This window comes from Amblyraja radiata, chromosome 9 (genome assembly GCF_010909765.2).
Source record: "Amblyraja radiata isolate CabotCenter1 chromosome 9, sAmbRad1.1.pri, whole genome shotgun sequence".
Lineage (NCBI taxonomy): Eukaryota > Metazoa > Chordata > Chondrichthyes > Rajiformes > Rajidae > Amblyraja > Amblyraja radiata.
In genome coordinates this window covers 28,759,602-28,773,809 of record NC_045964.1, presented here as the reverse complement: position 1 = coordinate 28,773,809, position 14,208 = coordinate 28,759,602, and positions in this window count along the sequence as shown.

The window sequence follows — 14,208 nt, the reverse complement described above, 5'->3', positions numbered from 1 at the left end:
CTTGCTACATAAGATTAATGCATTGGTCTGCATCTTTCTCTCAGTCTTTTTAATCACCTTCAGAGAGTAAGCGATTCCGAATGCATCTGCTGCAATTGTTTTGCTTTAATAATCCCTAAAGGTAAATCTCAAACCATAAATGTTCTTTAACATGTATTCCTCTTCAGGCTGACACTTAGTAAAACAAATAAAGCATGATTGATGAACATTTTTTGGAATAAAGGAACTTCTGTTGTTTATCCATTAGGTAGATGTTTTTAGTCATCACTTAAACTATAAATTTAATATGTAGTGCACAGCATAAGATGTGTCATATTTAAATATATAGATATGAACAATCATTTTTCGCCAAAGAGGTGCAGCGAGACCCTGCAGTCCAAGACAATCATTGAAGTAAATGTTTAATATAGTTTATAGCACTGCACTAGATTTTTCGACTGTTGTTATCAACCATCAGGCAGCACAATTGGAGTATTGCAGTTTTTGAAAGGTTATTTATAATTTTAATAGGCCTGCACTGAAGTTGTATGGAAGATGTGTTAGAAAAAGAGAGATTTTCTGACTGCATTCTCACCCTTCACACAATAATTTGGCTGAACAGACATGATGGACAATTAAATTAATAGGATATAACAATTAAATATTTAATATTTTAAATTCATTTTTGCTCAAGCACAATACATAAGATTAGTACAGGTGTCAGAGGTTATGGGGAGAAGGCAGGAGAATGGGGTTAGGAGGTAGGTCAGCCATGATTGAATGGTGGAGTAGACTAGAAGGGCCGAATGGCCTAATTCTGCTCCTATCACATGATCTTATGATCTTATGACCTTATGATAAGATTAGCTGAACATTAATGATAATTGTTAGTGACTTTTATGTAGGTAGTTGCATATTCACACTGACCAGCTATTATTACATCTTGCTTAGCAAACCATAATCCTAGTTCGGGAATGTCTGACAAGATACTGAGTGAACAGCAGGTTGACAAGAAATTAATCATAAAAAGAGATTTCACATCTCATTTGCTTGAAAGTGCTATTTCTACTATTGTCTTTTTGTGGTGAAAGTTGTAGCAATATTTTAATGCAGACTGGAATTATAGTGACGGCAACCTAAGTAGTGCAAATCATTCTTTGCCAGACAACAGTTTGTTAACAGTAACTGCAGATACCTTTCAATTCTGAGCAACAATATATTTAGTGTTAAACTCAGGATACAAGATGCCCTCCAATTTTGTGCACGTTATTTTCTAAATGGTGGCAGTGAATATCAGTAGATGCCAGAAGGCAGACTAGAGAAGGTTGTTACTGGTTTACAGATCCATCTGCTGTGAATATTTGTTGTTGTGCGAGTCAGTGAAGTCAATCATAACAAAGCGAGTGCAAGTTTAGAGAAAGGCAGAATCCCATTTGTTTGTAGGATTTGAACTATTAATTGCACCCTGGCAGTGATAGTGTGTAGGCAGATCTGCAGAATATTCCTAAACAAATTAGCTGTAAACTGAGTGAGAGGGCACGAGGGTTGTCATATAAAGTCGGTAGCTGACAGGCATTGGGATCTCTGCACATAGCGCACAGAACAGATGTTCCCAAAGATGCAGTGATTATTGCACTGGTAATAAAAACGCATCAGCTTACAGGCAGGGATAATGGATGCTGGTAACTAGGAACCGTTCCCAAAGGAGAAAATGACAGAAATCTGCTGTATCTCCAGATCACGGGGGTATAATTAAACCTCCTGTAACAGTTGTTAATAGGCTGCAAATAAAATTGGGGGAAATTTTTACACAACCTTTCCTTTGTCCTTTTCGAATAGCACTGGGATATTTGGAGGCAAAATTATGCAGTATTATATGATTACAAGCAAGCTGTTTTACCATGTTACCTGGTTTAATTAGTGTCATAACGTAAATAAGATTACAATCTCAAATTTGTACTGGCCTGCAGCCCATACCATAAATGAGATCACCAACCACATATTCTGCTCAAAGGAAACATCGCTGTTCCAACAGCGCATCTCACCATTGTACTGATCACTGAGTCTTATTCACTGGATTTAAAAGGCAAAATATTGCTTGCAGGAATTAAGGACTGCAGGGAAAAGTCTGCACCACACGATTACTTGGATTAAATTAGATTAAGGTGTGAGACATGGTTCTACAATGCTTTTTTTTTTTGCATTGGATTCGAAAATATCACTGAATTTCAAAGGACATTTGATTCATTTGCAAAGAAATAATGTGCCGGAATCAAGAAAGATTATGTTTGGTTCAGGGCTGTTATAATGATGAAAGTAAGCAGGGTGGTCCTTTGGAATTTTACACTAGGGTCACATATGCATTTATTCTGACACAACTGCAATGAGCACAACACAAGTTACAGCTATTTATTTTGATTGAGCAAGCCTTTTAATTCTCAGGAGTTCAAACAGTACATTTTATTGAAATATTATAATTGTGTGAATTAGGCTACTTTATGTCTGATTTAAAAGGGCTATATTTTGATTTTGCTATCCCTGTCACATTCCCCCAAAATTGTGGCAATTTAATTTTTTCATGCTAAAACTTTAAATAAATTTATATTTGGCTTATTGTGGTCCAATATGACAACCCTGCGTAATTTATGGGCTGACCTGATGAAACAGTGTTGACAGTAAGGAACAGTAGATGCATTGTTTGTGGTAAGCAAGTCTGTGGAAGTGTTAAGGGACTGATTAAACCAGCGAAGGTCAGTAACCAATTTTATGCTCTTGCTTTTTATGGGTTTTCCAGTTTTCTTATAGTTCGTATCATTCCTCTTAAAACGGGGCATAAAATAGGCCATGCTCAAAATCTCACAGCAGCTGTTTTAAAAGATGAGAAAACCTCCAGCCACATAAAAGGTGGCTTGAGTCATTGGAATTAGTGTGCTACTGTGGAGGGAAGTGGAGAACCATGCACTGTATGCTCTGTAGTGCCACTATATTGGCCTCAAGGTGCCTCATCAGTGAATAACAGCAGAAAAAAAATATTATGGATCTTTGCACTTTCTTCTTTTATCTGGGCACATTAAGGCCACCCTGGACCCAATATTGAATTAAAAACATCTCAAGCATCCAGTCTTTTATGACCTCCCTCTCCACAGATGTGGCTCCATCTTTACAACCTCTCTCTCCACAGATGTGACTATACCTTCTCTCTCTCTCTCTCCACACATGTGGCTCTACCTTTCGGACCTCTCTCTCTCTCCCTCCACACATATGGCACTATCTTTCTGACCCCTCTCTCCACAGACGTGGCTATCTTTCGGTTTCAATCAGTTCCTTTTCTCTCCTCTGACTGCTGTTTTTTAAAGTAATTATTGCATTGGCAATATTGGCCTTCAACCTATTGCTGACATCTCCCCCCACTCCCACCCCCAGCCTCCCCCCACCCCCACCCCCAGCCTCCCCCCACCCCCAGCCCCACAACATAAAATATGTTTGGTTTTTCATTTTTCTTCCTCTCATGTTCTTGATTTGGTCAGAAATCTTCTTCAGCCAAAAGATTTTTTTCTTGACACACTTAACTCTATTATTAATTACTTTAATTACTTAATAATAAAAATGTGATGGTATTAGCGATGTACAAACAGAAATAAGATCCTAACATCTGCGCTTATCATCCATCCAAACTCCCTTACAGCCGACAGTTGCTTCTGGTTTAACCTTACAGTTTATTGCTTTAATTATAGGATACACTAACATGGGTTATGAAAGCGTATGATTGAACTAGCTGTTATGGTTTGAAATAACCAGTTCCAAGATACAAGTTCAAATTCCACCATTGCACCAGGTAAATTTAATTTCAACTCATAAAATAAATTTGGATATTATTTTAAAAGGTAGCTCCTCTTAGTAAAAGTAATGGTAAAACCACTGGATTCTAATGAAATCCTTTCTGGTTTGCACATGTCCTCTGGGGAAGAAAATATGTTGCCCGTGCCAGGTCTTACCTTTATCTAATTCAAACCCACAAATGTGGATGATGCTCACCAGCTTCCATTAATCAAGACCAATGCATTTAGATAAAAGCCCTGTCCCACAATACGAGTTCATTCCAAGAGCTCTCCCGAGTTTGCCCTGATTCGAACTCGGAGATTTACGGTAATGGCCACTCGGGGCTCTCGTGGATATTTTTCAACATGTTGAAAAATCTTCACGAGTCATCCCGTGCTTACCTGCCGTTAGCGAGTCTTCCCGAGTACCTGCCGTTAGCGCTAAGAGACGTCCCCGAGCTGCGACGTACCCGCCACGTTCATTCTCCGTGCTTATCACGAGTTTGATTTTTTTTTAAATTCGAGAGAGCTCTTGGAATGAACTCGTGCCGTGGGACAGGGCTTTAATGAATGCCAGTGTTGCCACAATTTCTACATCCCCTAGAACAAACCATTTGTGACCAAAATAAAACCTCAGGTATCAATCGCTCACTATGTCATGAAATATTTCCTGTCTCTCACTTAGCATTGTATAAACTCAGATTACACTCCCTGACCTCTCTTTGAGCAGCATTTGATTCCATGATAGCTCCTTATAACTCAAAACACTATTATGAAGGGTTATGTTTTGATGCCCTTCTCTGGACCACTTCCAAGCCGATACATTCCCCTCATGCCTCACAGACAAACTGAAAGCAGTGTTCAAGGCTCAGCTTTCTCAGTTTACTCTGTAGGTTCAGCATGAAAGCTTTGGACTTAACTCCACTAAAGCGGCAATAAACCTCAGGATCTTGTTTGATTAACTAATTGCTCCTTTGCCACAATTAGACATGGTTAATAGTAAGATTAAACGAGAACTTACCAGTTTGAAGTTTGATCTGTATTTTATGAGGAGTTACGATGAGGGATTACGTGAAGAACCCCGCCACGACGCATAATAATAATAATAATAATATCTTTTATTGTCATTGCACGTCAGTGCAACGAGATTTAGTGTGCAGCTCCACTGATGTACAAGAAAGGTAAATAAATACAATACATAAATAAGCAAGCTGAATTGATTGGTGTGTCATTCTTCAAAGCAGCGGTGTGAAATCACAGATAACTGTAATGACTAAACATAGTAAGATTAGAGAAGAGATACCAGTTAAGTATATGATCAAGGGTGGGAGCAGAGGGCACGTAATCCCTCATCGTAACTCCTCATAAAATACAGATCAAACTTCAAACTGGTAAGTTCTCGTTTAATCTTACTATTTTACTTCGGAGTCACGTGAGTGACTACGTGAAGATTTTAAAGCTCTGTGATTTCATGCCGTGGAAACGAGTCTATGCATCACGTCTGCCTTGATGACTGTAGGAGGAATTATGTTAACATAATTTGGACATGAATTCGACATTGAAATATAAAATTTATTAACACAAATTTATAACCCCTTTTTATGGGTTTAAATTAATTTACAGAACTTACATTTCTTTCTGCAAACGTTCCAGGTTTCATTACTGGTTTATTGTAAAATAATTGGAATGTTTTTTCCCCCAGACCATCCTGCTGCCTTGAGGATTTGGTCCATTGGTACATCCAACTGTATCGCTGCCGATGTAGCTGCAGCCGTGGTGGAATGAGATTTAAAAATATTAGTATCCACCCCAGCCTGTGTTAGCACCTGTTTCAGCCATCTTGAGATGATCTGGACCGTCACTCTTTTGTGTGGTTGCTAGTGGCTGACCAAAAAGTGCCTTCTCATTGCCTCTTAGGATTTTCGTTTTCTCCATGTATAACGACAGATGTCTTATTATACACAGATGGTCATCTGTTTGGGTATGACCTAAATTGTATATTGAGGGCTGCTGATCCCTGTCTGTTCTGCTTACTAACTCATAGATATGAAACGTAATATTTTTTGTTGAGGAAGTCATGTTGTCCAGTCTTAGTTTATGCAGTGACTGTACCCTCTGTGCCATGACCAATGTCATTAGCATGACTGTTTTTAATGTCAGTCTGTGTAGGGACAGAGCTGTTGCTGGAGACCAATTCCTGAGCATCTTCAGGATAATACTTACATCCCATATTTGGGAGTACCTGGTTCTTGGGGGATTAGTATTAAAAATTCCCCTCATAAGTTTTGTTACCAGTGGGTGAGTCCCAACAGAGTAACGCTCTGTCCCCTGCCATAGGTAAGTCGATAGGGCACTTCTGGCGCAGTTGATGGCACTGTAACTGAGCCCCTCATCATAGTGGAGGCCTGCCAGATATTCCAGAACAGACGGGATGTTCATGTCTCTGTAGGTGATGTTTTTATGGCAGTGCATCGCCCACTTCCTGATATAGACCAGATACTGTTTTTTGGTTGACTGTCGTTGGGCCGCCGAGATCATGTTCACTGTTCGGTCCGTCAGTCCCAGTTGTAGTAGAGGTGTTTTTAAAACTCTGCAAATTAATAAGTTCAAATGTTTATGGCATGGGTGGCTATCCCTTGTTACGGGATGTAGCAATAAATCTGGTCTATGTGGGATGGTGATACATGGTTCTAATACCATGTTTAATACCACTGGGAACCATGGTTGAGTAGGCCAATCGGGTACTACCAATACCAGACGCAGAGTCTTGTTGTATTTTCCTTAATACCCGACTGATGAGGCAGGAAGGAGGGAATGCGTAAATAAACAATTTCCCCCCCAATGCAGCGAAAATGCATCTGTCGCCGCTGCCCCAGGGTCTGGTTCCCATGAAACATAATTTGATAACTGGTGGTTAAGTCTGGATACGAATAGATCGATATCTGGTGTTCCATATTTTGCTGTAATATCAGCAAATACTTTTTTATTCAACATCCATTCGGTGTTTTCATTAAATTTGCGTGACCTGGTGTCTGCCACTAAATTTAGTCTTCCTGGTAGGTAAGTGGCTGATATCCAAATATCTCTCTGGATACACCATTGCCAAATTGTATTAGCCAGATTGTCACATGATGTCGATTTGTTTCCACCCATGTGGTTAATGTATGCTACCACGGTGGTATTGTCTATCTGTAGTCTAACATGCTGGTGATATGATCCAGTACAATATGACTTTAGGCCATGGAATGCACCCAACATTTCCAGGTAGTTTATGCCCAGTGTGAGTAATAATGATGCCTCCTGAGCAGTCCATCTACCTCCACAGCTGGTGATGGTATTGGTGGCTCCCCATCCAAGTGCACTTGCATCAGTTTGTAGTACCATGGAAAGGTTACTGACAATGATTGGATTGGAACAAAGCCAGATGTTATCTATCCACCATTTTATTCCATTTTAGCTTGATTGGTAGTTTCATAGGTCTGTCAAAGTGGCCTGCATTAATTTAGAGTGCTTGTATTTTTGCTCTCTGTAAGTTTTGGTAATGTAGAGGTCTAAATTGTGTGGCTGGAAAGGCAGCCACCATTTGCCAATTACTTTTGCTACCAATCTGATGGATGGTTTGCTGATGTCAATGAGGTTATGCAAGCCTCTATTAAATCTCTAACCTTTCCCTTAGGCAGAGTCACCGACATGTGAACTGAGTCAATGGTGAAACCCCCAAATAGTCCATAGTAGTGGAAGGCGTTAGTTTAGATTTAACTGGATGGATAATAAATCCCAGTTTTTCAAATAACTGTTTTGTGGCTGTTACAGTTTGTTTGGCCAATTCCAAAGTTTTTCTCACAATGAGTATGTCATCTAAATATGCCATGACCATGTGTTTACGTTTACGTAGAAACGCTAGGGCTGGTTTCAAAAATTTTGTGAACAGCCTGGGGCTGATGACCCATTTGGCAGTGCTTTATACTGCCAGAGTTGCCCATCCAGTTGAATTTTAAGTAACATCTGTGGTCACCTCGTATAGGCACTGAATAGTAAGCATCTTTTAAATCGATGCTGGCCATGAAGTAACCTTTGGAATTTAATTGTTTAGCAGTAACAAAGGTATCCATTTTGTCAGATCTATGGTGATGCGACAACCACCATCTTTTTTGTTTTTGATAAATATATTGGACACAAATTCTAATGGTTCGTGTTGAGTTTTCTCAATTACACCTTTTATGTAAAGCCGCTCCAGTTCAGCTTGCGCTTTTGATTTTTCTTTATCAGAAGGCACGAACATTCGGTTCGGTATATGTTGAACTGGAGGGCTGTACTTGTGTATAAACTCTATTGTATAATCCCTGGATACTGCTTAAGATGTAAGTATCGGTTGTTAACATGCTCCATGCATTCAGAAAAGAGTGTAGTCTCCCCTCCAACCTCCATGCTCCCTGTATTTTGTAGGGAACCAGACCCACCTATCTCCATAGTTACCAGTGGCAGGTTTACTTCTTTTTGTAGGTTCTTCGTTGCTGTTGTTGCGCTGGTGTCTGGATTTTCGGTTTGGTTGGCGTTGGAGGTCCCCGCATCTTCCAAGAAGGCCGGCTTGGGCCATGGCCTAAAAAGACTCATGTTTTGAATACCGGGCCTTCGAGCTTTCACCAGTTCTGCTGGTGGGTGCATAGGGGTGCTGTCTTTGGCTGTAGTGTTTGTTGGAGCCCATTTTATTAGTCCAGTAGGTTCTCTTGTTCCTGCACCCCTTGCACACTTGTCTTTCCTTCTGCGGACCCCTCTTCCAGGTCAGCCCAGAACTGACCCGCAGTGCTCCCCTCTGATGAGGTAGAAGCACTGTGCAGCCCTTCAAGAGGTACTGCTGTGGGTTTATCATAGGGCCCACAGTGACCCGACTCCATCTCCCGGAGTCTGTCACATTGGAGCAAATGCTCCACACACTGCTCCATCCGGCTCCAGCGCTCTCGGTTGCTGGCCGCCCGCGGTTGTTCAAAGTTGGACTCCTCTGAGTCCACGACCTTGTTTGTTTTTGTGTCTAACCTTTCCGCCCGGCTGCGTGGATCTGGCCGGTGTGGAGGCGACATCGGGCACAGCTGTTCCCACTATCGGTGATCCGAGTGCCGCTGGCTGCTGCAGGCTGCCCGCTGCTCCGCGGTCCTCCCTCACCAGCTTTGTCCTTACTGCCGTGGAGTGGATCTGGCTGGTGCGGAGGCGACATCGGGCACAGCTGATCCCATCTAGCCCACCAGCTTTGTCGCAGCCCGTTGGTTTCTCCACCTGTAATTAGCATGGTAAAAACACAAAAAGACCGCAGCTCTTACCTGCAGGTCCAAGTTAAAATTGTCGCTACGGGGGAACGTCTTTCCACCCCGTCTCCTGCCGTTTTCGACTTGTCCAAAAAGTCAACGGCCCCATTTGAATAGTCTCCCGCCCGGCCGTGGTGTTCTGGCCGGCGCGGGACCAAAAGTCGGCACAGCTGATCCCTTACGGGGCTTGTGCCTTCAGCTGCTGCTGGCTCCCGCAACTTCGCGGTCCTCCTCAGCTAGCTTTACTCGCAGCACTTATGGACACTATTTTGTCCAGCTTCCCCCCCTGTGTAAAAACAGCGCGGGGACAAAAACTACCGCAGAGTAAATCACTTACCTGCAGGTCGCGGTTTCAAACTTACTTACCGCTGCGGGGGACACTCCACCCCGCCTGTCGTTTCGCAAGCGTGAAGCGATATGACACGCATGCGTCGTGGCGGGGTTCTTCACGTAGTCACTCACGTGACTCCGAAGTAAAATTTAAAACCCATTGCCATTCCGAGATCCCTTCCAGCTTGTGCCCAAATAAATTGAAAACCCCTGATGATTTTTCCTATTTGGGTTTTAACATGCATCATCTATATTTAATTTCAACAGACTAGTTCTGGTTGTCTAAGGCATTTTGCATCTTCTCAGCTGTCTCGTGTGGTCTTATCTGTGAATATTTTGATACTGAATATTCCAAGCCAGGAAATTGATGTAAGTCAATACATTGGAGGCTCTTCATTCTGTACTTTTCCTTAGCCTGAGGTCACCGCCCAGACAGAGCTTTCTGTTTCTTCTCTCAGTGACTCCGTTATCCATCTTCACCGATTACCAATGCTTAAACATTTGAAGTAAACTTTCCGTAGAACTACACCAAACAATTTAAAACAAGAACCAATCTCATCATTACCTGTTGCCTCTGATTGAGATTTCTGTGTATTATTCTGTAGACAATACTTTAATAAATGTTTTTTTTTTGTCACAAAGTTATTTTATGTAATGTTGAATATTGGCATCTACATAATCCTTCAATAGGGTTGAAGTTCTATGAAGAAAATGTTTTATCACCTACAACCATTTCATGTGGTTGCTCAGAAGACTTTAGATTTTCACAAATTATTGTCAGAGATCTTAATATAGGCAACAGTTTTTTTTTTCTTTTAAATAAATAACACCGAAGGACAGCCTTCATAAATTTGCCTGGAGCTCAGAAAACTCACAGGAGTTCTATCCCTGGTCAGCGATGTATTTTTTGATTACAGTAGGGCTTAGTACAAAGTAATCGTTTTTTTTCTTAGTTCAGAGCTGCAATAGCAAAATTATGTTCAAGGTTTATCACAAAATGTGGAACATCATTATAACTGATTATTCCTTATGCTTATTCACAGAAACGTTGACAAATTAGGGTGTCTCTTTTCTGACTGCATGGAATTCCATTGTCTCCTCTGTAGGTTCAGGTGAAGCTGCAATGCAATTACTTTTGCTGTTGAAACATTTTCTTCAAGGCACTTAATAAAACTGGTGCTTGTAAATTTATCACTTCATCCAGCCTGGTTTTGGTATGTTGGTTTACATATGGTTTGGTGCAGAGATTAAAACTGACTATCAGTATTAGAAGGACACTTAGGCTTCAAGCCTCAAGCATAGCTTCAAAAGGATTGTCACACACAAACTATGCATTAAATTAGATAGCCAGAACTTCACTCTGACATCTAACCCTGTTGGGTCAGAAGGATCAATGCAACGTGTCTGGAAAATGTTCGGGTCAATTTTTGACCGGATGCTCTGCAATGATGTCAGATCTCCAGATTCAGGAACAGTTTCTTGCCAGCTGTTATCAGGCAACTGAATCATCCTACCACAGCCAGAGATCAGTGCTGAACTACTATCTACCTCATTGGTGACCCTCAGACTATCCTTGTTCGGACTTTGCTGGCTTTGGCTTGCACTAAACGTTATTCCCTTATCATGTATCTGTACACTGTAAATGGCTCGACTGTAATCATGTATTGTATTTCTGCTGGCTGGATAGCATGCAACAAAAGCTTTTCACTGTACTTTGGTCCATGACAATAAACTAAACTGAACTAATCATTGTTCATTTGTAGATAGGAGAAGGTGACAACAAAGCAAACAGAGATAAAATGTAATCAGGGCCTTTCTTCTTCTCGCCAACAATGATCTATTCTACATTTGATGTCTCATTTTCACACTTTACCCTTCCTTATTTCTGTGTGTACCTCTCCCCTGACTCTCGGTCTGAAGAAGGGTCTCAAAGTACCACAGGGGTCAGTGCTGGGCCCAAAATTATTTATCATGTACATAAATGATATTTGTAATGTGTCCAATGTCTTGAGGCTGGTTTTGTTTGCAGATGATACAAATATTTTTTGTTCTGGGGAAAATTTAAAACAGCTATTGGATAAAATAATAAAAGAAATGGGTAAATTGAAAATATGGTTTGATAGGAATAACATGTCATTAAATCTGAGTAAAACTAAAATAATGTTATTTGGTAATTGTAGAATAAATACACTAGTAAGTATAAAGATAAATGGGGTGGAAGTTGAAAGAGTGCATGAAAATAAATTTCTTGGGGTTATAATTGACGATAAAATAAGCTGGAAATCACATATTAAACATGTAAAATTAAAATTGTCAAAAAGTATCTCTGTATTATACAAAGCCAAGCAAGCTCTGGATTACAAATCACTCCGTATTCTTTATTGTTCATTAATTTTACCCTACTTAAATTATTGTGCAGAAGTCTGGGGTAATAACTATAAAAATTCGATACACTCATTAACCATGATGCAAAAAAGAGCAATTCGTATTATCCATAATGCTAAGTATCTGGGTCATACGAATCCATTATTTTTAGAGTCAAAATTATTAAAATTAGAAGATTTGGTTACATTCAAAACAACTCAGATAATGTTTAGGGCCAAAAATAAAAATTTACCTGGAAACATTCAAAAATTATTTAACGAGCGTGTGGGGGGTTACAATTTAAGAGGAATATTTAACTTTAAGAAACAAAAAGTCCGTACGACTAGAAAAACCTTTTGTATTTCGGTTTGTGGAGTAGGAGTGTGGAATAAATTGAACGGGGAATTAAAGCAATGCACAAACATGAATCATTTAAAAATGATATATTAAAAAATAATTTTCAAGGGGTACAGGGATGGAGGGGATGGTTGACAAGTGGTGGTTAATGTTTATCTATTGCTATACTATTGTTTACTTATGTTTGGGTACTTCAGATATGAAGTTTGTATGTACATAATAGTTGTATGTATATATATGTCTGTAGGTATTATGGGAAATTGCCTAGGGTAGTATTATTATTAGTAATTAATTGATTTTTAAATATGGTAGAAATGTTGGGGAAAAGGGGTGAGATTTAATAAGTTATTCTTCTTCTCACTCCTTTTCGAGCTTGTACAGACACAGAGTTGGACATTGGAACTTTGCTTTGTTCTTCTCATTGCTTTGTAAATATTGATTGTAATGTCCAATTGTTTGATAATTTCGATTTTGTTACTATTAATGTCTTTAATGTCTTTACTTGTTCGGAATAAATAAATAAATAAATAGATAAATAAATAAATAAATAAATAAACCGAAACATCCAGAGATGCTGCCTGTCCTGCTGTGTTCCTCCAGCATTTTGTGTTTATCTTAGGTGTAAATCAGCATCTGCAGTTCCTTCCTACACAACACAGAAGATAGGTCACTGCAATGTGCCAAAAGATCAGAGGAGCTGTCAAATAGGTCCTCACTGCCAAATGTACAGAAGGCTTGGTGAGATCTTCAAAGCAGGCTGCTTGACTACATTCATGGGAGAAGGATGGTGTTCGACAAAGAGATCAAACAAAAATAACTGAAATAATCTTGTAATTTGGATTTCAGCTATTTTGGTGCTATTTTGCTCAATCATATGTCAACAACTATATAGCTACACAGGGACATCCTTGATGTAAGGATGCTGAATCCTGATTTTGTCCAGTTAAACGTTTTAGAACCTGGCCCAGATGACCCAGTAGTTCTGGTGGCGCTGCGAGTCGGCTGCCTCGCCTGCAGCGGGTTCGTTGTTTCAACTTTTTTTGTTTTTTTATTATGTCCAAAAGTATGTTTTAGTGTTTCTCTGTATGTCTTGTGTGGGGGTGGTGGGGGGGAATAGGGGAAAACCGTTTTTCGACACCTACCCCGACGGAGGTTTTTCGGCACCTACCTTCGCCCCCCCCTCCTCGCGGCCTTACAGCTGGTTTGGTGCGGCCTTTCCCGGAGTCTGGCCCAGAACTTCAGCGGCAGCGCAGCGGGGACTTTAACATCGTGGAGCGGAGCTTCCTCTTGCTGGGGGTCGCCGGAGAAGCGCTCCGACCGCTGGCCGCGGGCCTACAACATATTGGAGCCGGTCTGTGGAGCTTCTGGCAGCAGGCGTGGAGCGGACCTTCCATCGTGGAATGAGCGATCGCCGAAGAAGTGCTCCGACCGCCGTCCTGCAGCCTACAACATCTGAAGGTCTCCGGTAAGGAGGTGGCTGAAGGAGAGTTCCAGGTATGCTCGACCTGTCCCGACGTCGCCGTTTCGACCATCCTGACCAGAGGGCTTGAACATTGGGCCATCCGTAGCGGCGACCACGGATGGTCAGGGCCCCGACCACGGGTGAACAAGGGAGGAGGAGGAGGAGGAGGACTGTCTGAACTGTATTGCCTTCCACCACAGTGAAGAATGCTGTGGTGCATGTCTGTGTTGAATTATGTTGTGTATTGTGTCCTTTTTTAATTGTAACACTGCATGGTAAATTACATTTCACTGCACTTTATGGTGTATGTGGGAAATACATTTGAACTTGAACTTGAACTGAAGTTGGCAGCTATCACTTGAACTCACAACTCCTGTCTCACTGGGAAGCAGGTGAACAGTGTTTTAGTGAACCCTTCACGCAGGGATGTGAGAGCAGGAATCAGAGAAGGTGGATAGAAATGCATTGGGGAGGCAGCTGAGGTATGAACGTCGGGGAACGGAAGTCAAGAGAGAAAGTGGGGAAAGGAGAAGTGGTACAGTGTTGATAATAGAGCTCCCCTTGATCAGGCCCTATCAGGGCCAGCAAAAGGGCAGCA